At 45.3% G+C, this 18,486-nt stretch overlaps 1 long non-coding RNA gene across 1 annotated transcript; it reads left to right on the top strand.

The window, feature by feature from the left end:
• Positions 1–4,479: 4,479 nt before the first annotated feature.
• On the top strand, positions 4,480–17,672 carry LOC102556873 (uncharacterized). Its single transcript, XR_010062940.1, has 3 exons — positions 4,480–6,931; positions 10,208–11,290; positions 12,011–17,672. It is a non-coding gene; the product is annotated as an uncharacterized LOC102556873 (long non-coding RNA).
• The last annotated feature ends 814 nt before the right edge of the window (positions 17,673–18,486 follow it).

Genomic DNA, 18,486 nt, shown 5'->3' on the forward strand with positions numbered 1-18,486 from the left:
GCTACCCTTCCCATTCCTCAAGTGAGCATTCAGTGTAACTGTACTTTAATCTCACCTACCTCAGTCCTTCCAGTCTGTAGGCTTCTCTTAAACCCTCAGGAATTGGCAACTGACATCAGGCCGGTTTCTGCTAGCTGGTGGGGAAATTGGGTTGTGTTGCTTTGTTAATCTGTACTCCCTCAGCCAACTTCCCCAGGCCCTGAGAAGTTTCCATTAACCTCCTTCAGAGTACTTCAGTGTTTTTAAGTCATACTCAACAAAGTAAGAAACCATTTGGTTTGATTGCAGCATTTAGGATTGTGTTGAGTAGGTACCAGCAGAATGTACACTGTTTATGAAGTAGGTCTGTGAGTAAGGGCTAGGTGTAATTTTATCTGCTGAGTGAGTGAGCGTTTGCTCCATATCGTTACCCATTTTGGCTTCTGTGGTATTTTTATTCCTATAGACTAAACGGTTTGAGTTTGTGTTGGCTTCTTCTCTGATTTCAGTATCCAGCACCTCTGAACTTATCCTATAAGTATGACCAGATTAACAGGGCTGTTGATTTTCCATGGAGATGCTTGTTTACATTTTTACTTAATCCACATCTTATGTTCAAGAGGAGGGAGAGCAGCTTGCTGGCTTTGCAGCAACACACATTGACCCAGAGTGAAGGTTCTCTCTGTTACTGATTCGAATTCCTGAATCATCATGACATTTTGCATGAGCTATCCTCCACTGTCTCGGACATTTGAGTACTCCTTTCCCAGTTGCTGACTCTGTTTGGCAAGACTCAGGAGGTGTGCCCTTGCTGGAGAAAGAATGCCAGTGGGGCTGGGCTTTGAGGTTTTAGTGCTCTGCACCACTCCCTGTGCACTGTCTGCTTTGTACTTGTGAATCCAGATGTGAGTCCTCTGCTTCCTGCTCCTTCCACTGTGCCCTGTCGTCATAGAACTTAACCTATGGTAACAGGTGGTCTGTGAAATAGGATCACTAATCGCCTACATGTTTTATAGTTTGCTGTGCTCATGGCATTTCTGTCACAGAAATACAAAGGTAACTAATGCAGAAGGGGATGTGATAGAGCAGACTCTTGCTCTGTGATACCTGACCATGCCAGTTTGTGCTTGTTACTTGTTTTGGAAAATATGCAAGAATTCAGAACTTTGAACTAGAAGTGGCCCAGTGCTCTAAGAAGAGTTTAATGGGGTATACTGGCAGGAGCTTGGGAGTCAGGAGTGCCAAGACCTATCCAGAATGTGGAAGCCCAGGACCAGGGGATTCAGAAGGCAATAATATTTGTAACTGGCCTGGGATAATTTGTATGATGCTTTTACAAAAATGTGGCTTCCTTCAGCCCACATCCTAAAAACCTACCTGAGGCTAAATTAAAAAGTAATAAACAAATTTCTTCGATGAAAATTTGAAGAGAGCCCAGTATGGCCTCTGTTATACTGAGGTTATAGGACTTCAATGAAAAAGAGCAAATGGGGCAAATAGAAATGCAAAATGTATAGTTTACAGAGAAGAAGACACTGGGAAGATTAATATTATAGCCAATGCCTAGGCCAGAAGAGAGCCTGCAATTACTTAGGACATTAGAACCTTAATAAGAGGCCATGTCCCCTCAGGTGATGACATCACTCAATTAACCTCGTAATCTGTGGTAGAAAGTGACTTACTTAGGGTTTTCCTGCTATTAACAGACACCATGACCAATGCAAATCTTATAAGAAGAACACTGCATTGGGTTTGGCTTACAAGTTCAGCAGTTTGGTTCATTATCATCAAGGTGGGAGCATGGCAGCATCTAGGCAGACATGGTACAGGAGGAGCTGGGTGTTCTACATCATCATCTGAAGGCCGCTACTAGAAAACTGATTTTCATGCAGCTAGGACAAGGAACATCTACAGTGACACACTTCCTCAATCAAGGCTACACCTATCCAATGAGGGCTCATCTGCAAAGAGTCCCACTCCCTGGGCTGAGCATATTCAAATCAACACAGGAACATTAGGCATTTTCAGTTCCTGAAATCACCTGTGATCAGAAGCTGTTGCTACTGTGGGTCATGGGGCCCAGCGCTTTCCAGAAATCAGGCATCTTCTCATGTACTCTCATCAGTCACTGGGAGTAAGGAAGCTCAGCAAAGGACTGCTGTGTGGGCTGAGACAGCTGAGAAAGTCTGCTTGGGAAGGTGTGTCAATCTTCATCTCCACATCGAGATAGCATGGGGGTTACCTGACCTTACCTGACCAGTTTCCATGTTTGGTACCCCTGGATCATATTCATTGTCAGGTAGGAAAGTGTTATTTGGCACCCAATGTCATGCTGTGCTTATCATGTACCCAAAGTTGATAGATGACTTAAGAATGTAGGCTTGAAAGGTATCCAGTTTCTAATCTGGGAAGGAGAACAGCAGGCCTGAGAGGAACAGGCCTCAGGTGCAGAGGGATGTACCATCTGTACTTGGTTGGGAGAAGCTCAGAGAAGGTTAGTCAAAGCTGTCTATCCAGTAGAGGTTAGTTAACTGTGGAAACTATCACTAACAATAAAGGTAACTTTGAACTCTGAGGAAGAGAAGGTTTGTTGCCATTGTTTGTGGACCATGCTTCAGAGGTGATGAGACACAGAGAAGCTGTGTCTTGGGTTCATGCCAGGAAGCATGCTAGCTGAGCACTTCACATCTTAAGTTGTGTAGGTCGTCAGGGCCCTTACACAAAGGTGATCTAGTGACAGTTTCTTGCTTTGTTTGTAGCAATCACATGAATTTAAATTTCCTACTTGTTCTTGTTCTTAAAAACTCACTGATTACTTTTAGCTGAGACTCCTGGGAGACTTTTCTCTCACATGCTGTAAGTTTTAAAGATTTGGTGATTAACATAAATAACTATTCATAGGTCAACTCAGGGCCCACACTGACCTCACCTTGCTATCTGGAACAGTTACTCCTGAGCCAAGGGTCTCAAGGGTCTCTGCCTCAGAAAGAAATGTGGAAAAGTGATCTCATAATCTATTCACTTTCCTTGTGTCATCCAGAATATCTGCTAGAATGAGCGGATCCTTCCCTGCTCAGGACAATGTAGATACTGCTTCCCCAGGAGGAAAGAAAGGGCCATGTCCTCCCTCCGTGGGACAGTCCCTGATGTTCACTGTAATGTCACCCAACAGTCCCACCTTGAATCTGCTGTTCCACTTGAGCACGGAGACTCCCTTTTATTCTGGGAGATAAATAGGAATCTCCAGCTAGGAACAGTGGTCTAAACATGAGGTTAAGTGAAGGCAGTGAGAATGATGTATACACACTAAGGGTTTCTGATTGAATGATTCTGAACTTAATGTACTTCCTACTAGAGTCATCTGTAAGTGACATGTAAGCTTTGTATTAAAATGTACCTTTAGGTCCAAGATTTCATGGTAGGACAATGCCCTACTTGCTTTTAAAGATATCCTAAAAACTGGATAGAAAAGAGAAAATACAGAACAGAAAATGTTCCTAGGTGTACAAGACTGGTTTACATGTGCAAGTCTCTGTGCTCAACGTGAAGAGCACACAATATGCCTTAGAAAATAGATGATAAGCACTCCCTTCTCTCTCTCTCTCTCTCTCTCTCTCTCTCTCTCTCTCTCTCTCACTCACTCTGTTTCTACCTCTCCCCCTCTCATGGGTGGTTGTGTCCGTGTCTGTGAGTGTGTGTGCATGTGTGTGTGTTTCTGTGTCTGTGTGTCTGTCTGTCTCTCTCTCCTTCTCTCTCTCTCTCTCTCTCTCTCTGTGTGTGTGTGTGGTGTGTGTGTGTGTGTGTGTGTGTGTGTGTGTGTGTGTGTGTATGTGTGTGTGAGAAACTGAAGGTGAGCTCAGGGTCTGCATGACCCAGTTGGAACTAGAATCCCATGTTGATTGACTCCCACCTTGACAAGTATCATGTTGTTGGGATGACCAGCATGTGACTATTGGGACAAGATAGAAGTATTTACAAAGCCAACAGTTTTGACCAATTTATGCGAATTAGGGCAGATTTGAGAGTACACTTAAGAGTTTTAAACTTTGTTTGAAAAAACAAAAAACAGTGTTCTTGGAATAGTTTCTTTGGAGTAGAGCGCATAAGGCCAAATTTTAACTGATTGTTGGTGAGCACCTGTGGGTTTTTGTGTTCCTTATGTAGTAGCCCTTAGGTTTGGGTCAGACAATGTAAACCTTATCATTTCCACTGTTGTTAACATCTCAAATGATGTCCCACGTCCTAGGTGCCAATCCACAAATGCCCACTCCTACATCTTTTCCCTCCTCCCTCCATTTTGCCACTATGATGCTGCTCCTAAACTCACCCAACTTTTCAAAACCCACCACTCCAGCCTCCTCCTATGTTCGAGCATCACATCTCCACAGGACCAAGGGCCTTCCATCCCATTGGTTTCAAATAATGCCATCCTCTGATATATATTGGTTGGTGGTCTATTTTCTGGAAGCTCTGGGTCATCAGCCAGCATATATTGTTCTTCCTCTATTGCAGGACTCCTCTGTCACAGGACATCCACTGTTTAAGCACCACCACTACCTCAGGAAGTCCACTGTCTGTGTGTCAACTCCACTGTTACAGGACCACAAGTGTCTCAGCACTTCAACTATCACAGCACTTCTACTGTTCAGGAGCTCAAGAGTCTCAGCATCTCAAGTGTCACAGGACCTCCTTTGTCCAAGAACTGGACTGTCCAAGCAATACTGCTATTGTGGGACCTCCACTGTCACAGGATTTCCACTGTAGGAGCACTACAACTGTCTCAGGACACCCACTGTCCTATCACCTCCACTATCCCAGGAATTCCACTGTCATAGCACCACCCGTAGCAACTAAAGTGTTTCAGGACATCATCTGAAGCAAGATCTCCCATGATTCTGCAACTTCACTGCCCCAGGATCTCTACAGTGACAGGAATACCCCTGTATCAGCATTTCCAATTTTGCAGGACCTCCACTGTAGCAGAACCTTCAATTGTGCAGCAGCTCCCCTGTATGTAGATTGACCTCCACGATCTCAGTGCCTCCACTTTCAAAGGACCTTCACTGTCACAGAACCGGCGCTATTTCAGTGCCTCCACTGTCACAGGACCTACCTCTTCACAGGATCTGCACTGTTGCAGCAACTGTAATTTCAATTTTTCAAAGTCATTGCTGGTTATTAGATTTCAGGCTGAATGAAATGAGATGTTACTTTTGAAAGCTTAAGAATTTGTTCTATACCTCTTGTGATAAATGCCGTGTGTGCTAGGACCAGTAAAGTATGGAAGACTTCTTCAGCTCATACCACTCTCCACCTCACTTTGTGGAAGCTGGTGTTTTTAGAGTGTGATAAACTTCAGGTGAATGGATGCATTCAGCTGCACCACGCTCTAGAGTGGGCTACACAGCAGTCATATTGAGTCCTTGCTGGGAAGAGAAGAAATCCAGAAGAGGGAGAAGGCTTGGGTTGGGGGAAGAATCATAAAATACTTAGAGGATATTAGAAGGTAAGAATTATGGGGAACTGGAAAACAGAGCCAAAGGAAGAATGAGCACAGAGCAAACTGGGAAGGACAAAGTACAAAGGCACTTGGGTTTTGCCATCTGCGTGTTCTCTGGACAATCTCCCTGGGCCACATTTCTGGGAGAAAACTCTTCCCCCACCCCCTTGTAAGGTTTCATTCTTGAAGGAAAGCAGCAACACAACTTCATCAGTGAATTTCCCCATTGGAATTGGTTCATCCTTTAATGCCTCTGGGAAATCCCGAGCTGGGGAATGTCCTGCTCTCTGCTGAGAGACAGCAGGAAAGTAGGTCGTCCTCTGTTTTCTCGTTGCTACAGCTCTTCTAAGTATGGCTGATTGTTGAGTGAAGACACAGGATACTTCTGGTGTGTATGTATGCTTTGTTCACTGTGGGTGTTGTTGGGAGTGTCCTGAAAAGAAGGGCATGCCCAATGGCACTTCTGCTTCCTCTTTGACTAGCCTTATGATCATAGGGAGACACTAGGCCATTGGAAGATGAGGAGAGCAATGTGTCTAAGTTGTGTTCACTTCTATTCCTATTTAGTCCTAGAGGGAAATCAGCAAGGGTGTGAGGAATGCTGCTGTGCACTGACTGTGTGGTGTGAGGAATGCTGCTGTGCACTGACTGTGTGGTGTGAGGAATGCTGCTGTGCACTGACTGTGTGCTGTGAGGAATGCTGCTGTGCACTGACTGTGTGCTGTGAGGAATGCTGCTGTGCATTGATGCTGCCTTTTTTCTTTTCTCCCTACACCTGCATCCTTCTGGTGGCTCAGGTTGGACAACTAGGTGCCCATGACCAACTCCTCATTGTGGATGGATTTAGTCTGGTTGGACTTTCTCAGGAAAGGTATGACTAATTGGTTACTTTAAAGCTGATTGGTTAGTCTTACTGTATTGAAGTGATATTTTGCTTTTTATTTTGAAATTTGAATTCAAAAAGAAGTGCTGTAAAAGCTCTTTGTGTTTACTCATCTTCCCCTATAATCCTAGTTGTTAGAGCACATGAATCTCATTTGTGTTCACTCATAAGAATGTATATTCTTTAGAGTATTTCCTTAAATAATTATATAAATATGTACACTTATACTTAGAGCTTGTAAAATGTTTAAATATCTTAATGTTAATGTTATAGAATAGAATATATTTACCTTTTTTATAATTAATTGTCATAAGTGATGTGGACAGGACATAATCTTCTGAAAGCCTGGTTTATTTCCCACACAGCAACCGGGTTGAGGAACCTAAGCACAAGTATTCTGAACATAGACTCTACTGTGACAGTGACCGCTGTTTCTTTTCTACCTAAGGCAGCTGAACTCATGACTAGTACCAGTTCCACGGTTACCCTGGAAGTTGCAAATCAAGACATCCTCTCTCACTGCCTGTCCACCTTTCTTACCAACCCATTGTCCTCCATGGTGCAGAGAGGTAAGAGCTAGTGACTCAAGCCAGGTTAGCCAATATATAGTAATCCTGTATTGAGATATGGCTCCTCCTAAAAGTTATCAAAATCTGGGGCTTGAAAGATGGTTCAGTATTTTACAACACCAGTGTTAGCTCACAATTGCCCCTAATTTCAGGGGATTTGAAACCTTCTTCTAAGTTCTTTGGACACCAGTCAAACATTCATGTGCACACATGCTGGGCAAACACTCATACACATAAATTATATTTATAAAGAGAGGCCCTAAAAGTCCCATGTAGTAGCTCCTACCACAGCTCTTGCTCAGCTCTTCAAGGAAGAAGTTAGTTGAGACTGAGTGCATGATGCTGAGAAATACTTCTGGATCATGATCCAGATCAGATCTGATGGTACAGTTTCCTAGATACATTCACAGTCTGTTAAGTGCAGTATTGTGAACTCTCTTCTGACCCTGACTCAGCTGTGGAACCTGCACACCCTAGCCCTGACCTTTGTAGCTGGAGTATCAACAACAGTATCAGCATCTGACAGCCTAGAATCCTGTTTACTAAAGCGTAGGACAGGAAACAATCCTGGCTAGACCATGTGTTGGCATGTTAAAGCAGAACACCATTTACTAACTCAAAGAGGGACGTGGGTAACAAATGAGTCCCAGGTGAGCAGACAGGAAGACTAAACTGTGAACAGGTGTGGATAATCACACCAGGTGACAGCACCATGTGATGCTGTCATTCTGATGGATAATAATATGTGTGTTATCAGGTGAGAGAAGAGAAGTTGAGTGCTTTTTAAAAAATACTCTAAAAAAGGTTACTTTGTTATTTACAAATTACAATTCAGGTGTTGAGAAAAAAAATAAGGTCAGTTTCCCCCATAGATACTTATTAAGTAAATGAAATGTTTTTCTAGACACAATATATGTAAAAGCTTTTAAAAATGTTCATATAAAGCTATTTGTGGTGGCATGTACCTTTAATGCCAGCTCTAAGAATGCAGAAAGAGGCAGATTTCTGTTAGTTTCCGGTGCCCCTGTCTGTGTAGTGAATTCCAGGCCAGCCTCAAATATATAGTGAGACCCTAGGCTATGGTTTCTTCTGATTGCTTGGTTGTTTTTGCATTTTTACGCTAGTCAAAGAATGTATATAAAGATCACCCTATTGTACCAAGAGCAGTTATTAAATATAAGAATTTTAGACGCATACTTTGAAGCTCTTCAAGTCTTAGAACCAGTAAGAGGGAGAGAATGAATGAATTGGCTTTGGTTTCAGTTTCAGATCGTTATGGCTCAGGTAAACCCAGAGCACAGAGTGAAGTTTTTATGAGTTTTATTTTTCTTGGATATTTTATGAATTCACATTTCAAACGTTATCCCCTTCCCATGCTCTCCCAACCCCCTGCCTCTGCTTCTATGTGGATGCTCCCGCTCCCACACACCCATTCCCATCTCAGTGCTCTGGAATAAGGATGCTTGCATGTAACCATTGCACTGAATAGGGGGACCCCAATGGAGGAGTTAGAGAAAGGACTGAAGGTGCTGAAGGGGTTTGCAACCCCACAGGAAGAACAACAATATCAACCAACCACAACCCACCAGAACTACCAGGTAGCAAACTATCAACTAATGAGTACACATGGAGGGATCCATGGCTCCAGCCACATGTGTAGCAGACGATGGCATTGTCCATCATCGATAGGTGGAAGAGTAAAGGTTTTGAGCTCTATAATAATTCAGCTCAAAACGGCTCCCCAGAGAGTCCTCAAAAGCCTTGGACAGAGCACAGTGATGCAACGAATCTGCCTGGTAAAGACAGGCTGATGAAAAACAGAGCAGATCACCTTTTCAGCCCCAATGTGACAAGAGGAGGCACTCTCTAAGTCACCTTGTAACCCAGAAGCCAGTGAGGCACATTGTACTTCGATCATTGTTGTTTTCATAGAGGTCTCAAATTAGTCCAAAATTAGGATTTTACTTGAAAACCCCTTGACCTTATAGATCAAAATGCACTGTAAATGTGTCTTCAAAAAAGTGTCAGGTTTCCAAGGTAGTGGAGATCATTTTTACACTTAAAAGGCTGGCTAACAAAGTAGTGAGGATGGAATATCCTGAATAGGGACCCCAACCTCCAAAAGGCTTCAACCTCCAAAAGGCTTCACGTATTTACTCTCATGTCTCTAGCACAGATCTCATCTGGTCCTGGAGAAAGTCCTTATCCTGGTCTGTGGTGTCAGGAGACTTGTAGGGGTGCGTGAAGCCGACTTCTGGTACATCTTTGTCTCTGGCTCAGTGCTAAACATCCTGCCCTCAGTGTATGATGGGTATGACATGGCTCCTGCATTTAAAGGAACATTGTTATGTTTATTTTACTTGTCATTTAATGTGACACTTGGGTTTTTAACACTATTTCTAATAGATCAGCCTCCTATTCCTGAAGAGAAGTGTGCATATACCACTAGAACAGCAGCTAACATCTGTCTCCACTGGAGACCTCTGCACTGAGGTCTGAGATGAGCTGGAACACTTTCTTACTTGTGAAATATCTGACTTCTTTGATACAGTTCTCAACAAATTACATTAACTATCATTCCTGAATTTAGTTCACTGAAGTTTTATTTTTATTACGCTACTCAAGTAAACTAATACTAAATTATTGAATCTGGGAAAATGAGAATTAGTGTAAATGAGTAAATAAGAAAATGTGAAATGTTTTTTATTGAAAGCATAGGGTCAACATTACACTTTTAGCACAGCATTTAAAATACATGCTTTTTAAAAAACCATTTATTTATTTCCTTTATAATCCAATATTAGCCCTTCCTGTCTTCCCAGTAACCTACCATACAAATCTTCCCTCCATTGCCCTTTCCTGAAATGGCAAAGCTCCTTTAGGGGTTTCAACCCCCTTGAATGCTTTTAAAAGATTGTAAAACAGATCCCTGAGGAAAAAGTACGCCTTTTATGCAGGTTTAAGCATCTGATTGTTTATTTCTTTACATTTCACAAGAGCAGACCCCTCAACCTAGACCTGGTAAGGAGCTAAATTGCAGGAGTGACAATGCCACAAACAGCATGCATCAGTGTATAGAAAAATCTTTTTATTCCTTCATAGACACAGGAACAGCTGGCTACTTGGCGGGTGAGCCATAAAGCAGTGTCAGGTCTGGTTATTCACCCATTCCCCAGTTTTTGTTACCTCCTCTGTGAGGAAGAAACATGCATGAAATTTTGCTAACATCTCTGGTGAGTCCCTGAAGTAGTAGAGCTTCCTCTTTTCTTTTCTCAGCCTCTTACCACTTCCAAGGAAGAACTTCAGGAAGAGTTTTACCTACTTGAGCTCCATTGAGTAGAGGCTGGCAAGGGTCTCTAGTGTGACAGTAATATGTGGATCCAGAGCTCCTCATTGGAATCTATGACATCCAGACAGGAGCACCTGAACCCTTCCTCCAAGTCAGTTACCCCTGCTTCCACTCTGACTAAGAGTGGTCCTGGCCATTGGGAAACCCCAGCAGAGGTGCTGGCCACCACTGTTACTGTCTCCCAGCCCATATGAACAGACCTCCCTCCACCACCTCCTCTACCACAGGTCCACTACACCAGATTTTGGCGGCATTTTAGTGGATTTGCCCCTCCCACCACCTTCTGCAAACAAGGCAGGATCCCAGTCTGTTCAGGTGGCTGCTGGCTAGCAAAAGAGAGTGAGGAGCAGCAGTGGTGGTCTGAGATATAGAAGGCCTGCCTGGACAAGGAAGCAGAGAGGAAGCACAGGAAGCAGGAGAGGAATGGGTGACAGATGCACTCTCATTCCCTGAACCTGCTTCCTTCTCTTCTTTGACCACACCGACCAAACCAGGAAAACCTTCCACACTGCAGAGGCCCCAAGAAACAGTCATTCTGGTGTTGTAGTCCCCGCAGCAGCCCCCCACTATTGAGCACAGGGATCTGCAGTTCATAACTATCAGTAAAGAGGAGTTGTCCTCTGGGGAGTCTGTCTCCAGACCCATGGAAACAAGATGCCAGGGAGAAGCTGGAGAAGCAACAGCAAATGCACCTTGTGGATATGCTAAGGAGATCCATGAGCTGCAAAACAAGGGGGACGGTAGTGCAGAGGAGAGTGACTGCCTGTGGAAGAATATGCTGGAGTGGCAGTTCCAGAAGAGACTTCAGACCATATTTCTTGTGTTTCTCCCAGGTTCATTTCAGAATACTGTTCAAGAAGCTCAACATTTGACGTTTACATAGTAGAAATTTATAACAACAATGTTTTTGCCCTTCTGGCCTTAGACAGTTCTACAGTGGTGTCTATGGTTAAGTGCCAGGCAGTGAGAACCCAGGAGTGATATTCAGAGGTACAAAGGATGACCTGCAGGTAAGGTGCTCCTGGGGCCCAGTGTCCTAAATGCAGGTCCACAACCTTACAGCTGCCCACTCCAGCTGTGCCTGGGATGGAGCCAGTGCTACCGACCTAGGAGGCATCTCAGGGAGTGTGCTTAGTATGTGCCCCATTGCTTCAGTGCATGACAAGGTTAATCTGCAAGAGCAGCAAGGATTTTAGCCAGCTCGCGTTCTGTATCTGAGAAAGAACATGTCTTTAAGAACATCAATATGCTCACCTCTAGCACATATCAGCTTTATATGTCAACGATATCATAATAAAGCTGTTTAAAACATAAAAAGTTATAGGGTAGCTCAAGTCTAGGATGTACTGACCCTGAGTATTATATCTAATTACACACACATACCCACACACACACACACACACACACACACACACACACACACACACAGAGAGAGAGAGAGAGAGAGAGAGAGCGCTAAAAAAAGTTGGAAAAATTAACAAATCTTAAAAATATATAAAATACTGTGTAATTATTAAAAGTCTGTATGAGAGTCAATGTTTTTCGCCTCGCATTGAGGAAGGGGCTTAGAGAAATGAATTATCCCCCTCCAACCTCCAAAAATATACGCACACACACAATCAATGACATGTGTAATTGTACCAGGAAATACCCGTATTTTATAGAATGCCATAATGGAAAGTAAGAACCATCTTTTTCGTTAAGGGTTGCCAATATATTCTTTTTTCAAGGTGTGTGCAGCCGTGCCAGTCTTGTTCACCATGGGATGGAAGAGGTCCCTGACCTGTGAGCCTAGAGGTGACCAGGTGCTCCATTCTGAGACTGAGAGAGGCAGGATGCCCACTCAAGGGTCCATAGCAGGGAAGGTTTTCAAGCTATGTACAGTGTTGGAAAAGCCTACACAGGGCATACAGTTAGCAGTGATGTGTTTGCAGGGAGTCCAAGGAACCAGCTTTGTACTGATGCAGGTGGGCAAGCATTTATCATCCACCTTCCACTCTGACAGCAATAAGAGTATTGCTTAAGTTTTATTTCATAGATTTGATCCCTGACCAAAATACCAAAAACTGCACCCTTAACGATGTAGCAAATACAATAGTGGATACTAGGCCAAGAACCTTTGACTCTTCTAATACCATTGTGTATTTCAGAGCAAGGAAGGAGAGGTATCAATGGACAGCAGTCTGCTTTCCCCACGAGTGCTCTACCACTGAGTTAGTAGCCTGAGCCCTCCTCACCTTTAGAAAAAGGGTGTGACTAAGTTGTCCATGGTGACCTTGAACTCATGCTGTAGACCAGGCTAGCCTTGAACTTCTGATCCCCCTTCCTACTGAGTGTCTTGATTGTCTGGTATTACAGGCCCATTTCTCTACAGTTGACCAGCTTGCTTGCTTCCTCCTTTCTTTTCTTCTCCTTTTTATCTCTCTCTTTCTTTCATTCTTCCTTCCTTCCTTTCTCTCTCTCTCTTTCTCTCTCTCTCTCTCTCTCTCTCTCTCTCTCTCTGCCTTTCTTGATTTTTCGTTCTTTCTTTCGTTCGTTCTTTCATACTTTCCTTCCTTTCTTTCATTCTTTTCTTTCTTTCATTCTTTAACTTTCTTTTCTTCCTTCTTTCATTCCTTTGTTCCTTTCTTTTAAGATTCAATTATTTGAGTGGTCTATCTGCATGTACATCTGTGTGTCCAAAGAGGGCATCAGATCTGATTATAGTTAGTTAGTATCCATAATATGGTGACTGGAATCAAACTCAGGACCTTTGAAAGTGCAGCCAGGCTCTGAACCACTGAGCCTGCTCTCCAGCCCCAGCCCATTTTCTTAAACTTAGCACACTTGGTTCACATGAGAATTGTCTGTCCATGAGCAAGATAAGGTTAATCATAGCAAAGAGTGCTTATCCCTTGCCAGATCAACCTGGGGTCTCCTGTGACTTATGCTGTCCTTTTCCAGGCCTGTCACCAGTGCCTTGGCGTTTGTGGGACTCATCCACAGAGGCATGCAACTCAGAGAACTGCACCCCAACTTGGTGCACAGGAACTCTTTCAGGTGTCACTTGATTGTCACAGGTTTCTACTCGGTCAGCAAGGAAGGGAAGCCTAGCACTGTGCCAGGTCAGTTCCCAGTACAGAAGTTCATTCATGGCAAACCCAAGTGATCATTGCAGTGAGCGTTGGCGGTCTAGAGCCCACATCAAGGAGGCCTTCCACACTTTGGAAGTGGAGAGGGAGGGAAGAAAACAAAAGTATGGTACACTCACACTTTGGAAGGACACACATCCATCCTAAGTGAAACACAAGTTCTGTTTTCCAGTTGACAAGTATATAACATGGCTCTTAAGGCTACACCCACATTGTAAAAGCCGGTGATGTCAATCACAGCAGGTAAGATGTCAGCCACCTGAGTCATGCAGAGTTTGACCACATGAGACTCACCCCAGGACTTAAATGCAGTGAGTTCAAGGACTCACATGCTATGCTGCGTGGGCTCCTCCTTATGCCACACCTTGACCCCATTGCACCCTGGGCCTCCACACCATAAGCCAGAGTGCAGATCCCTGGGCACAGTAGGACACACCTAGGCTAGTTTCCACTCCCATGGATGTTCTTGTGGCCTTGTCAGAGCACTGTGACCACATCCCACATCTGAACAGCAAGCTAATCAACAGGATGCTCTAGGAGTCCACCCGTTTGTCTTCTTCAGAGACCCCATAATAGAGGGGGCAGAAATCCAGGCTTTAGGGAGCTACCACAGCCATGATTGTTCATTTGTCCCAGCCACTCCACCTTTGGCCAAGTTACATCTCTGCCAGGCCCTGCCATGTTGTCTTCAACATGTTTGTGTGTCAGTGATACTTGTATGAACTATGCTACACGTTGGCCTAGAGGCTGGGCTTTCCTCTTGCATTTCCAGCAAGACTACAGAGTTCCCGGGGGAGACTCTCATGGCTCTTCATGTTCTGGCAGCACAGTCTGCAGATGTCTCTAAGGTATTGGACATCAGACCCCACTGAGGAGTGAGAGGCTTTCAGTGGCTTATAGACCCAGGGCCTGGGCATGATGGCCTTTATTGTGTGTTTGATAGCATGTATGCTCTGCTCCAAGTGTAGACAGACACTCCCCATGCCTGTAGTCTGTGCTTGGAGTGTGGGTACACACTCTCCATGCAAACAGCTGTCTACGCACACACAGATGCCATTTTCATGATTTACACCTGTTATCTTTGATGTTTCTTTTAAAAGACAATCATATAAAGTTACTGTGATTTTGTGCTGGCTTTCTTTACCCAGCCCACAGATGAATATTGGAAGGAGACTTGAATCTGCGTGGGCTCCTCCTTATGCCCATACCCTGACCCCATTGCACACTTTTAGGCAGAGGCATGGCAGAGCGTGGCCTGTAATTGTCCTGTCCATTCCCTATGGATTGTGACCACAGTCTGCAGTTCTGCACAGCCTGGCATCCAAGGAAATTGGTATAGTTCCCTACAATGTCTCCACAGGCCCAGAGGAAGGACATAAATAGAATCTTTATGAGACCCAAGTGGCTTCTCAGGGTCAGCCAATGCTCTTGGCTCCTTCTTGTCTCTGAAGACACAGGGCACAGGTCCTGACCTGCATGCACCTGTAGCTGCTGCACACACTAAGGATGACTTGTGCTGGCCTCTGATGCTTCTGGGAGTCCTGAAAACCACAATCCCTGGGCCAAGGGGACTAGTGAGGGACAAGTGAGCACAAGGCCCCTGCCTGCTCCCTGGAGACCAGAAGCCCCAGCAGGGTTCTCACTGCTGTGTTCCCCAAGATAATGACAAGCACCTGTTACAGCAGGTCATGCTCTGGTGGGAAAGGCAGACAGGCACATCCAAGGCTGTTCTGTGGCCATGCTGGGCCTGCCTGCTCTTCAGGGGCATACTCTGCCATGCCACTCAGCATATCCCAAGCTGTGTCTGGAGTGCTTTGGTCTCACAGGAATGCTGTGTTCATGGAGACACTGACAAACTAAGGACCAAGACCCTGTCAAGTACCCATCCACACATGACTCCTGCCAGGAATCAGCAGTATGGGCAACCACGTAAACATGGAGACATGGATTATTTCTTCCTTGGGAGCACTTGTGAACCACAGGGTCAGGTGACAAGCTCTAGACCAGGAAAGGATCAGGAGGAGCAGAGTGACCTCACCTGAACTTGAGGAATAGGGAACCCAGCAAGGGGAGTGACCACCCTTGGTTCACACAATTTAGGGACATATGTGGTGGGAAGAAGCTAAGTTGAGGCAACCTGGACACATCCCAAGATAGCAGGTGATGGGGGGGGGGCGGTGTAGGCTTGCATGAAATGATGTGTTTGTGTGTGTGTGTGTGTGTGTGTGTGTGTGTGTGTGTGTGCCTGTGTATGTCTGTGAATGGGCCTATCCTGACACCAGACCTGACCGATGCCAGGCACCCACAGTTGGCACAGACCCCACTTTACACTAGGGTTTTTGTTCCCAAAGGTTTTCTAATGGAAGGTAATATGCGTCTTGTGCAGGGCTAGTTCACCAGATTTTCTACGAAAGATGAAATCTGATCTTTAGAGATTGGAGTCTGAGCTAGCCTTGTGGACCCTCCTCTTCCCACTGTTCCCAGTCTGTTTCGTGTCACAATGTCCAGGGAATAGAACCCTCAGTTCTGCCAGCACCTCTGTGTGAGGCATTGCATCAGCTGACATCCAGAATGGTTGTCCCAACTCCACATGTTCTGGCCGAGGTCAAGATGCACACAAGAAGGCCTAGATGAGGAGGTACTGCCCCACCCAGCCAGACAGACTTCATCTACTCTAACAGATGTTAGGAGGAGGTGCAGATATGACTCACAAAAATGCATCCACTATTGGGCTCAACTACCAAGAACCTGTGAGCAGCAGTGACATTCAAGTCTCCTCTCATCCAAGTAGAGGGACATCAAATACTTCTTTGGACCCTGGGCAGTAAAGAAATCTTGAGGGCTCCATGAGTAGATAACATACCATGAACCATATCAGAGCCCATGGACTGTACCTGCTTGATGACCCTGGACCTCCTTGGCTAAGGTGAGGAGAGGAGACCCCAAACAGCCCTATACCAGTGACTCAGAAACACTGTCAGACAGGATGGACCAGCCTCCACAACCTGAGATGTGCAGTAAGGGTTCTTTTCCATTCCGTACAAAGATGTCTGGTTTGCAGTTTCTCAAATGGATCTGAGACATACTGCAAGGGAGGCTTTGTGTTGGGTGCAGTAGTTAAAACCAGGACATGAGAAGGGTAACTGCAGAGCTGTGATCTCGGAAATTCTGCAGTACCCAGTTTGGATTATTGGAGCCTAGGCAGGCTTTGCAGTCATAGACCTCCCTCTACTGCCCATGTCCCTTCATGACAACTTCTCTAGCAGATAAGACCAGAGTCCAGGCTGCTTCAGGGCTAACAAGACACTTGTTTCTCTCATACACTTACGCTCCTGAGAATCCTAGTAGCTTACAACCAGAAACAGGAAAAATAGAGCCCATCCAAAGCCCTATGATTAAGTCAGAGCTAGTCCCATCTCCTACAAGTGGGCAGGGAAAGGCGACTGATGTGGTGGGCAGAAGTGGTAAGGGCCAACAACTGACTTGCTTGGAAAAGGCTGGAGACTGGTCATGATGGAATGATCTCAAGCAACCTTCAAGGCTGGCTGGCACAGAAAGGGCTGCTGGATATCTCTTGCCCAGACCACAATGTCCTCCAGGGTTCTGTCTTCACCAGGCCAGTATAGGAAGAGGTAGCACCTGAACTTCATGCCATTGAGAGAGCTAACCTCTTGAGGAACCAGCTGGTCCACCAGTGTGCAGTCTCAGGTTTCGCTGGGTGAGAGAGTCGTGAGCTGTCTGTATGATTGAGTAGACACTTGTTGTCCAGGCTGAGGACATACTGGGCACCTCTGCGGTTGTTCTCTGCCTCTTCAACCTACAGGGAGATAGAAAACATGGAGGTAGTCTGCACCCTGACTTTTGGCACTTTCTATGCTCCTACAATCCCAGGACTGAACGTCTACATAGACCATCTAATTCTGGCAGAGTCGATCTGTCATGGGCCAGATAAGCCATCCTGTTGGTTGCTCTGTCTTAGCTTTCATGACACACTGCCCTCTATTTTACCTCAGGCTGTCTCCTCCAAGCATCCCAGCATGCATCAGCTCCATATCCTGCCCAACATACCTTAGGGTCCCTGATAATTCCAGATACTTTAATGTTCTCCCAGGCTGCACTGTGGGCTCTTGTGTGCCTCAATTCATCCTAGAAGTTCTTGGGAGCCTCCATGCCATGGCATAGGATATCTTTGTGTCCACACTGAGCCGAGTGATTCCATCCAGTATAGGATTCTCTCCCTATTGTTGAATTTTGGCACTTATATCTTTAGGAATGACTGCATATGGTCAACACACACTACCCTGGAATATCCGAGAGTTCAAGGACGGCCAACTTTCACTTAAGCAAACTTGTCCACAGACTGCGTGGGTCCCATCAGCTGAGAGTAGCCTCCAAATTGCAGTGATGTGCAATCTTCTGCCTTTCAGCCATGATGGACTTTAGGATCTAACCTGAGGACCCTACACAAGGCACAGGTAGGTGATGTGTAAATGAGGCATGTTACTGGGTCAGGTCTTCAGTGCAGTGTCTTAAGCTGTCAGGCTTTTGGGAGGGCATATGCTTCTCTATTAAATGAGCTGGCTCCTCTGAAGGCCTCAACTCTGCTGTGTCTGCCGCTCATGCTCCCTCCTCCAAGAATCTAACTGTCCCTAGCTCTCTGTGACTGGCTGGTCAGTCAGCCTTCATGCCACTCCACAGCCACTCTACAACACAGAGCCCACACTGTCCTCTGCAGAAGTTTCACAGGGCTGCTGCTTTAGTCTCTCTGTTGCGCTATGGGGGTCCAAAGTCAAGTTTCTTAGGTCCCTAGGTGTCCCTGAAAAGGCTTTAGAACAAGGTAGAGGTGAAGAAATCAGGAAATAAACTCCTGCAGTACTTCATGACTACCACTGGAGGGCTCTACACCTTTCTGGTCCTAGTGTGCCACTCAGCAAGCCCTCTCACTCACTCTAAGCTTCTGAGCCTGATGGAGAGGACTCCTGCTAAACCCAGTGTTCCCAAGAAACTGGCTGTACCGGCAGGGCTAACTGTAGAGGATTCTCCACGACCCTGAGAACACAATTTGGAAATCTCAG

This window comes from Rattus norvegicus, chromosome 1 (assembly GCF_036323735.1).
Source record: "Rattus norvegicus strain BN/NHsdMcwi chromosome 1, GRCr8, whole genome shotgun sequence".
NCBI lineage: Eukaryota > Metazoa > Chordata > Mammalia > Rodentia > Muridae > Rattus > Rattus norvegicus.